This window comes from Nannospalax galili, unplaced genomic scaffold (assembly GCF_000622305.1).
Source record: "Nannospalax galili isolate Female #2095 unplaced genomic scaffold, S.galili_v1.0 scaffold768, whole genome shotgun sequence".
In the NCBI taxonomy this organism is placed as follows: domain Eukaryota; kingdom Metazoa; phylum Chordata; class Mammalia; order Rodentia; family Spalacidae; genus Nannospalax; species Nannospalax galili.
This window is the reverse complement of record NW_008360317.1, coordinates 357,712-366,479: the sequence shown is the minus strand read 5'-3', so window position 1 is coordinate 366,479 and position 8,768 is coordinate 357,712. Positions and strand designations below refer to the sequence as shown.

Genomic DNA, 8,768 nt, shown 5'->3' with positions numbered 1-8,768 from the left:
CTCTCTCTGTGTGTGTGTGTGTGTGTGTGTGTGTGTGTGTGTGTGTGTAACTGAGAAGAAATATGTAGTGGAGAGAGGGTGACTGTTCCTTATTCCTTTACCACTTGGGAGCAAAAGAAGAGAGGAAGAGAATTCCCTGGAGCATCAGCCTCTCCCTTACCTTGAAGAACTCACCATGCACGTGCAGAAATTTCAACGTGTGGAGACTCAAGCTATCCTCACATGAGAAAGATGAAGCAGACTATGTATGGGGCCTGACTCCTGCACAAGGAATCGCACAAGCAGGAAGAAGCAAGGAAAAATGCTGTTGAGAGGCAACATGGCCCACAGTCCTTCCCAGACCACAGCAGAACACAAGAGGTGGGGGGGGGGTTGCAGAGTGAGCATTTGTGTACTGTGTAGGCCAGGGGAGCTGCCTGAAGGGGCAAGGGGACAGCCAACTGAAAGGTTGATTGGGGCTACATGTTCCACCATCCTCTCTAGACTGAAGAAGAAGTCACAAATAGTCACCCAGATTGGAGACTTCTCATAGTAATTTAAAATCCTTTCTCATAGTAATTTCAAATGAGGGGGTCCAACTTGGAACCTCTGAGGAGCCCAAAGTACACTCTACAGAAATAACCAGATGCCTGCCAGACTCAGGACGGGAAGACCGTCAGCAAAGTAAGGCCTGTGCTATGCTCTTGCCCCACCCCTCTTTTCTTTTGTAGCGGGGACCTGAGGCCTGGTTGCCCTTCGCCTTGATCCCTGCCTCCTAGATGACAAGGGTCTGCACCAGAAAAGGCCAAAGTTTTGATATTAAACCAAGTCAGACATTTTCAAACACTCCTTACCCTGGATATTAGACGTTTGAAATTGAGACTGTACTTCCAATCTCAAATCATTATAAAGGCATACATTTTCTCAGAATAAACAGAAAGGCTCTGGAATCTTCCGGAATCTCTATCTAAAGAAGAAAAACTTCACTGAGTAAGAGGGTAGTGAGAGGAAAATTAAGTTTTGCTTCTTTTAGATTCTATCCTTGTCTGCTCAAGACCCCTGCTATGTTCATGTCCTTGGAAACAACAGGGAAGATGCAGCTCAGCAGAAAACTGATTATCATATGGATCCTTAAGAAAGGACTGTTTGTAAATTCAAACATTCTCAAGCTTTATAATATTCAAACATTCTGACTGGGGTTTGTATGTTTCCCCAGCATCTCTGAGGAAGTGTGTTCAAAAGAAGATGTCCTCACCTTAAACCCCCTTCCTCCATGGCTCTAGATTCAGTTTCTTATATTATTTCTTACATTAACAGGAAGACTGCAAGTCTGAGTCAGCCTGGGCCATATACTGTGGAAAGAACTGGGGGAGGTAGGGAGAGAGGGAGGGAGAGAGGGAGGGAGGGAAGGAGGGAGGGAGGGAAGGAGGGAGGGAGGAGAATGGAAAAGAAAGGGAGATGAGAGGAAAGGAGGAAGAAAGGAGGAACAGTAGAAAGAGATAGATGAAGGAGATAAAGGGGAGGCCATATGGATTTACTATCACACATAGGTATGTGTCATCCCACATCATGTTTGTAGTCAAGGATCATGGCAGGTAGACCATACAACACCCAAAGGTGTTGTACTTGATCACAGCAACTCATTGTAAGAGCAGACAATTCAACACCACATGTGCAATCTGTTCCTCATTTGGTCACACAAATGACCAAGCCGGTGCAGAGTGGGTTATTGAGGTCGAAGAATGGGCATCATGACATTAAAACACCTAGATGCATCACATGCAACCTTGGAAATCCAAATAGGCCATTTAATCTCCTCAGCCTTCAGTTTCATCCACAAAGTAAGATAACATTCTGACTCTATTTCTCTCACTGGAAACTTAATAAGGATGTCCAGATCCCCACTCGAAGACTGGGATTTTCATTCCTCCAGCTCTCAGGAGTGAGGCCTGCTAGGGCTTCTCTGCCGAGTCCCTCCAGGGAACTTCACTGACTTTCCTGGTCCAATAACTCATTGATCCACATTCAAAACAACCCTAGAGTCCAACCCATCTCTCTACCCTCACTGCTTCCTCCAGGTTTCCAGCATCTCTCATCTAGATTATTGCAATTCAACTTGCTCATTCTGTCCTGGTCACAAATAGGTCCATGTTTTCTAGGATTTTCATCCCTCAGCAAGAAAGCCACTATCTTTCTAAACGCCCTCAAAACTATATATACAACATCCCCCTACTGGTTCACCTTGTGAGTAAATCTTCTGGTCTCACGTGGAGGCCCAACACATTGCTCATGTCACTATAGGCACACTTTTTGACCTTGCTCTGACACATCAGGCATGTGCTAGACTCAAAATCTTTGCACTTGTGACTTTTTTCCTTCTGAGATGCACTTGTTCCACACAACTTTCTCCCTCATTGTCTAAAATCTTTGTGAAAAGGAAGCCTGACCATTGAAATTGTCCTGCATCTTTTCCCCGCTTTTGTTTCCTCCTTGATGCTTACTACCATGATCTTGGCATGTATTTTACTCATGAAGCATCATCCCTCACTGCCTGCAGTGGATTGGCTCAAAGCCTTGGGTACTTATGACATCTGAACCTACTACAGTAAATAAACATTTAGGGGACAGAGAGATGGCTCAACAGTTAAAAACACTAGCTGTTCTTGAAGAGGACCTGGGATTGGTTTCAGCATACACATGGTGGCTAACAACTATCCTTAACCCCAGATCAGGGGGATCTAATGTCCTCTTCTGGCCTCTACAGACATTGCACATACAGTAGTCTTACACATACACAGGCAGAACACTCATACACTTAAAAATAAAAATTGATAAAATAAACAGAGGAGGAGTGACTGCAGAAGAAGCTGCTGCTCTTTTTGAACTAACTGGCCAATGGCATGATGCATCCGGGAGTAGTCATTTCAGGCCTCATGCTTATTCTCACAGCTGCTGTGGATTCTTATACTGAAGTGCTTGGAGTGATGGATCAGCCTGTCACACTTCCATGTACTTACACAGCATTGAGTGGAACCTTAATCACACGTTGGGGTCGAGGGGATTGTTCTTCGTCATGTTCAGACCTACGTATCTGGATGGATGGACACTGTGTCTACTATCAGAAGAATAGTTGTTACTAGCTCAAGGGGCAGATTTCACCAGGAAATGTGTTTTTGACCATTGAGCATGTTCTTGACTGACAGTCGTCCATAGTATTGGCGAGCGCAGACCCAAGATGGATCAGTGTACAGGTACTGACCTTCTTACTGAAAGTTAGACCTGAAACTCCAAAAAGTCCTCCAGTGATACCCACAATGACAAATGAGACCCACAACTATAACAAAATACACATCTACAACAAGACCCACAACTACTTCAACAAGATCCACACAGGCTCTAAGGTCAACAAGAGTCTCTACCTCTATTCCTCCAATACCCATATACACCCAGACCCCCAAACCAAATGAGCCTTGGAATGATCACAGTGAAGCGATACCAACATGAAAGCCATGGGTGGCCACCACTAAGGGATTCATTACTGGAATCTCCATTACGTCTTGATGCTGCCGATTCTTGTGAGTGTCATGGCTGTGGCAAAGAACTTCTGCAAGAGAAATAAGACAGGTTCACTAAGCTTGGTTGTCTTCCATGTTCCTAAGATTGGAGTTTTGCAAGATAAAATGGTAGTGCCACCCCAAATATAAGACAAGGTCTACATGATTGAAGACAATCTTTATGTCACTGATTACGTCCCAGTGGCCTCTGAGAAACATTATGCCTATGACAGCAGAAGACTGGACCTGGATATGACCAAGCCAGATACCCTCGAAGCTCCAGGCTCTTTTCTGTGTCAGTTCATCTTGTGTCCCACTTGTCAATGACAGTGGTGGCACAGTTGTCTGTGCTCCACCTGACTGTTAACGTACATCCTAATCTTTACACCAACACAGACTCAGTCTCTCCAGTCACCCAAAAGCATTCTCCCAAAAATAAGTATCTCACAATTTTGTGTTTTCTTAGATGCATAATGCTTGTGTTCATGAAGCATAATAATTGGTAATACAAGAAATGAACTTCTATCATGGCTACATGGTGGTAGTAAGGGAGTACTTAATTTAGAATCATTTTATGATTACTTCTTATTTTTATATTTTAACTCCAAATGCCACTTTATTTACCTCCCCCAAAGGGTTCAAAATTTGGGGTCATGCGGATTTTAATTTCCTTTATACACAGAGGGGGATCTAGTGTTACCATTGAAGGTGCGTCTGTTTTCTTTGGTCTCTGAATAGATGAATCATTATTACATGGTTGGTCCTTAGATAAGGAAAGGTATTATGTATGAGAAGAGGTTCCCATAGTGATCAAGGAATGAGTAATATAAGGGGAAGAAAATTGTCCTCCCATTAGTGCCATTTCCCCTACACTTGTGTCTCGATGCTAAGTCTTTCTAGAAATGTCTCTGAACAAGTTTTTAGAAGGCAGGAGAAATGAAAGGGGAAGAGGAGGAGGAGGAACAAAGACTTTCTAAAGCCTTAGGAAAGTTCTATTCCAAGTATAGTGCTGTTTGAAGCTATCACTGGTTTCATTCAGGGTTCTCAATTTCTATGTTCTCTGCAGTCCATGTTTATATTTAAAATTTTTTCAGAAAGGCATCTTTTTAAAAAAATGTGTTTCCCTTTGAAACAGTTTGTGTTTTATAATTTTATTTCACAATAGGAAAAATTGTCAACTCTGAGGATTAATAGGTTACAAAGAAGAAAGGAGAGAAATTTAGTTAATATGAAAATTTACCATAAATAGTCTTTTTTATTTGTTTTTTGTTTTTTTTTACTTGAGATAGGATTTCCCAATTTACCCTGGCTCCCTAGAATTTGCTTTACAGACAAGGCTGGCATCAAATTCACAGAGATTCTCTAGCTTTGCTGAGATTAAAGGTCAGTAGCACCCAGCCCTGCCAATTCTTGATCTTATTGTTTCAATCTTTCTTACAAGATACAGTTGATTCCATTACCTACAGTCTGCCTTCGCTACAATTGTAAACCTTTTGAAACTTTGCACCTCTTTAAGAAGTAATCAATCATTTACTGATATCTGTATGGAATAATTTTGTGAATAATGAAGATGAAAGCCTCAGTGGTTAACTATTTTCAGTTCTATGCACGCTCAATAGTAAAATGTTTCATTTCCTCACTTTGAAAAAATTAATAAAATAAGCAACCAATAAATAGTTATCAGTAGCAGCAATGTATTAATAACAAATAAGATTTTCTAAAAGTGGCTTGCATTTTTCCTACTTGTAAATGTTTAGCATCAGTCAGATAAGTTTAATCTATATGTATGTGAACATATATGCCTACAAATGCAAAGAACATATGATGTACACATTTAAGGATGTGAGAATAATCTGCACAGTTGATTCAGCAATGGCAGCAACACAGCCGGAGAGCTGACATCAGCATCCAGCTTCTTCATCTCATGTCTGTGATGAAGAGAGCAGGGCACACTTGTAACATCTTTTCTTCTCTGCCAAGAAACTAGCTACGAAGTTCTTTGAAATTCCAAGGAGAGAAGCTGCCACACAGCCTGAAGTAATGTTCTCTTCAATCACTAGAGCCCTCAGTTGCCCAATCACATCATCGTTTCCCAAGAGAGATACTAAGCCCAAGTAAGAATCCTTTCCAAAAGGCACACAACTCTCTATAGTGGAGACAGAATGACTGCCTTCTGCAGTTACCCTTGCCTCTTTGCCCCCTTTGCCTCAGTCTGACTTCTCAGAATTCACAGGAGACGCCTCACCCAATTGACAAAAGGCTGAGCTGGATCTGTTAACAGAGTCATCTCTGGCTTTAGCTATTAGCCCACAATTTGGTGTGCAGTCATTTCTTTGCCTGTCCAAATTACTGGAGTTCACATACTTAGCAGTAACAAGAAAGAAAAGGATATCCCAGCAACACCTGACAGGGAAACAAATAGGAACCAGAAGCTCTTTGGCCTCAATGGCACTCTGTGCCTTTGGCTTTGCCAAATTTGTTTTTGCTAGGCAGTCTCTCTTTGAAAGAGACAGAGAGGATGAATCAGAAAAAAAATCACACTCACGATCTCTCAGGCATTCTAAGAAATGGGACTGGACCATCATCACAAGCCCTATTGAAGTTTTTGCATGAACTCCTGGGATCAATCTCATCTTTGGCATGTGAGACAGTTCTAATTCAGACCCTGTGAATAGATGGCACCCACTGATTGTCCTCACAGATCGTCTCTCACACCCCAAGAGGAGTTCATTGTTGTTGGACACTAGAGAAAGGCCTCAGTGATTTGCATTATGCAAAACTGAGCCTTCAGGAGTGTTAAGTACTAGGGAAGAAACAAAAGAGTCTCTAACATCTTGGAAGAAAACAAGGCAATACAAAACTATGTTCAGATACCCTCAAATATGCATTTTTAAAATGCAATAGAAAGATTCTGTGGTCTTGAGAAACATTTCAGAAACTTCTTATTAGAACGGTAAAGGGTACATATGAAAGACTCACAGCAAAAGCAAAAGTTTTCATGCTGAGGTCCCTCTCTACCATTTCAGAGGACTCACAAAGAATCCTATCATTCTAAACTTGGCAGCTCAGCGGTGGGAAAACAGGCCTATCTCTCCTCCAGCCTCTGGACATGCAGGTGGCTTGGGTGCTATTTATGTCTTGATTGACAAGTGTGTGCTCTGGCTAGATAAGTGCAGAAGCATCTCTCACAAGGATGCTTCAAAAGAGCAGCTGTCTGGAAAGATGAGGCAATGCCAGGATAGTTCAAGAGCTCGTCCAAATGCCAATTACTGAGGTAAACATGAACAGATGACGCAAATGCTTTAATAAGACTTACTCGAAGACCACACAGTGCTCTGAAGATAGTCAACATGATACAAATTTCTTATTTTTCATTATATGATCATTTAGCCAAGAAGTGTCATCTTCAAGGATTGTCGTGGTTTATATTATTTGTATGTGTCGTGCTGTTCTCAAACTTAGAAAGAAGGGAGGATCATGTTACTCTCCATTATTTCAAGTGTGTTAGCCTGACATGTAGTGACCTTAATGATTTTCTGACCTGTGTTTTCACATTCCTTTTATGGTCACTCCATAGCACCCATTTATTTTATCCAGCAACATCTAAGTGCCCGCAATTCCTCACACATACAGAAACCTTTGTTTATTCCCTTCTGCTTGTTTCCCCAGAATACTACCAGATCAAACACTATTAATTGTCCAAGACAGAGCTAATTGACCTCTCCTTTATAAAAACCCTCCCAAAGACCTTCCAGAGCAGAATTTATTCCTGGGCATAGTATGATTCTCTTGCACAATGTAGTGGAAGCATTTGCCACAATGTGTGAGGGCCCACTCTTCACAGGCCTTTCTCTCACTCCGCACTGTATAAAGACCCTCTCCTCACAGGCCTGTCTCCCACTCCATACTGTGTGAGGGCCCACTCTTCTCAGGCCTCTCTCCCACTCCACACTGTGTGAGGGCCCACTCTTCACAGGCCTCTCTGTTACTCTACACTGTGTGAGGGCCCACTCCTCACAGGCCTCTCTCCTACTCCACACTGTGTGAGGGCCCACTCTTCACAGGCCTCTCTCCCACTCCACACTGTGTGAGGGCCCACTCTTCACAGGCCTCTCTGTTACTCCACACTGTGTGAGGGCCCACTCCTCACAGGCCTCTCTCTTACTCTACACTGTGTGAGGGCCCACTCCTCACAGGCCTCTCTCCTCCATTGTGCGTGAGGGCCCACTCTTCACAGGCCCTCTCTTACTCTACACTGTGTGAGGGCCCACTCCTCACAGGCCCCTCTCTTACTCTACACTGTGTGAGGGCCCACTCCTCACAGGCCCCTCTCTTACTCTACACTGTGTGAGGGCCCACTCCTCACACGCCTCTCTCCTCCATTGTGCGTGAGGGCCCACTCTTCACAGACACTCTCCTACTCCACTGTGTGTGAGGGCCCACTCTTCACAGGCCTCTCTCTTACTCTACACTGTGTGAGGGCTCACTCTTCACAGGCACTCTCCTACTGCATTGTGTGTGAGGGCCCACTCCTCACAGGCCTCTCTCCCACTCCACACTGTGTGAGGGCCCACTCTTCACAGGCCTCTCTCTTACTCTACACTATGTGAGGGTCCACTCTTCACAGGCCTTTCTCTCACTCCGCACTGTATAAAGACCCTCTCCTCACAGGCCTGTCTCCCGCTCCATACTGTGTGAGGGCCCACTCTTCACAGGCCTCTCTCCTACTCCACTGTGTGTGAGGGCCCTCTCTTCACAGGCCTCTCTCCCACTCCACACTGTGTGAGGGCCCACTCTTCACAGGCCTCTCTCTTACTCTACACTATGTGAGGGCCCACTCTTCACAGGCCTCTCTCCCACTCTACACTGTATAAAGGCCCACTCTTCACAGGCCCACTCTGTTACTCTACTCTGTGTAAGGGCCCACTCTTCATAGGCCTCTCTCCTACTCCACTGTGTGTGAGGGCCCACTCTTCACAGGCCTCTCTCCCACTCCACACTGTGTGAGGGCCCACTCTTCACAGGCCTCTCTCTTACTCTACACTATGTGAGGGCCCACTCTTCACAGGCCTCTCTCCTACTCCACTGTGTGTGAGGGCCCACTCTTCACAGACCTCTCTCTTACTGTACACTGTGTGAGGGCCCACTCTTCACAGGCCTCTCTCCTACTCCACTGTGAAATTTTCTCAGGATGATCTGTACTTTTTTCATTTTCCTCTACTGTGTCACTGAACA

The 8,768-nt window shown here is 44.1% G+C and overlaps 1 pseudogene; it reads left to right on the top strand.

The window, feature by feature from the left end:
* Positions 1-2,879: 2,879 nt before the first annotated feature.
* On the top strand, positions 2,880-3,860 carry LOC115068739 (annotated as a pseudogene).
* The last annotated feature ends 4,908 nt before the right edge of the window (positions 3,861-8,768 follow it).